Genomic DNA, 2,158 nt, shown 5'->3' with positions numbered 1-2,158 from the left:
TCTATAAGTCATATACTCATATGCCTACATTTATAAAATTTTAATAAAATTAACGGTCACTTCCCAATTCCCATACTCTCAGCCACACTTCGCTTTCTCTGGGAAGCTATAGTTGTAAAAATCGAATTTGATCGTCCGGTTCGATCGAAAAATCGGTGAATCGGATCTCTAATTGATCTAGTTGAGTGATATGACCGGATAAAAAAGAGAATCGTTAAAAATCGGATTTAACTGGCCGGTTTTGATGAAAACTGGAAAATCGGCGGTTTTTAATCAACCGATCGGTTCGGAAGCTTTTTTTTTTTACTTCATTTTCCAAAACGACGTCGTTTTGGTTTATTAAAAAAAAAAAAAAAGAAAAGTGCTCTTATGCGCTACGGTACCCCAAACCCAAATCAGTTTCCACTTTTCCCCAACCCTAATCCCCTAACGGCGAACCCTCCCGTCACCACCTCACCTCACTCCGTCAGTGTCACTCACCCAGCCACCGCCTCCAGCCGCCCGCCGTCGTCTCCTTCGTCTCACCGCCGGACACCGATTCTGAACTCTGAAGTCTGAAGGAACAGAACAGAGTACAGACCCGCGGCTCCGCTTCGTCCCTGTCTCTCATCGCCGTCGCCGTTGGCTCGCCATTGCCGCGCCGTCGCCCTCGCCGTTGCCTCGCTCTTCTGCTCTGTCAAATAGGTTAGTTGAATATGTTGTTCTCCAGTTCTCCTCTGTTATGCACTTTTGCAGTTCTGCTCTATGCTTGTTGAAAACTTATGAATAATGAATAATGTTGTTCTGCACTTCTGTTATGACTTATGCTTGTTCTATTCTGTTGTGAAAACTTTGAAAGGATATATTCTGCACTTCCTTGACTGATGCATCAATATTTTTTGTTGTTCTGGAGTTGAAAGGATATGTTCTTTTCTGGAGTTGTTCTATTCTGTTGCGAAAACTTGTTCTCACAATATTTTCTGTTTGTTCTATTCTGCACTTCCTTGACTGATGCATCAGGAGTTGTTCTATTCTGTTGTGAAAACTTGAAATTTCTGGGATGAATATGTTTGTTGAAAGCTTGAAACTATGAAATATGAATAATGTTGTTATGTTGATTTGTTCTGGGTTGAATATGCTTGTTGAAAAATTTATGAATATGAAGCTGTTATGACTAATGTTTTTATGTTGTCTGTTCTGTTATGAATATGCTTGTGGCCTTGTGCTGTGAATTTAACTATTTAAGAGGTTGCTGTGAATTTAACTATTTAGGCCTTTAAGGTTGCTGTCTTGCTGTCTTGCTGAATAGGGAATAGGAATTAGGGAATTTAGGATTGCTATTTTTTATTTCTTATTTATATAGGACCGGGTCAATCGGTTCAACCAGTAATTTAGCGGTTGAACCAATAATCCAGTAATCTGACCGGTTCGGTTCTGACAACTCTCACACTCTTCCTTCTTGACTCATTACCTTTGAGCCTATCTCTTAGAGTTGACAATGAGTAGAGTTTGAACTCAATCCTAATTATATTTGCGGATTGAATTTGTTACTAAAATTTAATTTAATTTTATCTACAGATTGAGAACAATCCAACCCTAACCCTATCTGTAATCAAGTTACAGGTATCCAATTCTATTTGTGAGTTTTCACAAATATACAATATTATTATATAATCTAATGAGTATGCAAAATAAAAATTTAATATAAACAACATAATCATCCCACAAATAATATAATAATCTATAAAAATAACCATCAAATGTTCAATTTTACATAAAAGTCTTTAATTAAATTAATAACACAAACACAAATAAAATGTTGTGATATAATGTTATATTTATATATTACTAAAATAAAATTTATTTTTATATAAACAAAAGTGTTAAATTATTACTTGATAATCTTTACTCAATGATAAAGATGATTTGCACGAAGTTAGAGAATTTTGGTTTAACACCTACTTATAACATATTTTTATAGGGTTATACTAGGTAACCAATAATTTTTTTGAATAACATGAATAACCACCAATCAAATCAAAATATACTATATCTTCAAATTATCCATATAAATCTTAATATTAGAATAACTATCTGCACATCTAGTAAAATAAACATCCGATATATCTATTGTTCACATTGTTTAGTATTTTCATTGTCTACCTATACTTTTCCATAT

General features: G+C 34.5%; 1 protein-coding gene across 1 annotated transcript in view; it reads left to right on the top strand.

The window, feature by feature from the left end:
• Window positions 385-2,158, top strand: part of LOC107605277 — a 7,482-nt gene continuing 5,708 nt past the window's right edge. The window contains exon 1 of the mRNA XM_016307102.2: window positions 385-684. The gene's annotated coding sequence lies outside the window, so the exon portion shown is untranslated. The remainder of the gene's footprint in view (window positions 685-2,158) is intronic.

Source organism: Arachis ipaensis, chromosome B06 (assembly GCF_000816755.2).
Source record: "Arachis ipaensis cultivar K30076 chromosome B06, Araip1.1, whole genome shotgun sequence".
Classification (NCBI taxonomy): Eukaryota; Viridiplantae; Streptophyta; class Magnoliopsida; order Fabales; family Fabaceae; genus Arachis; species Arachis ipaensis.
This window is presented reverse-complemented; position numbering and strand designations above follow the sequence as displayed.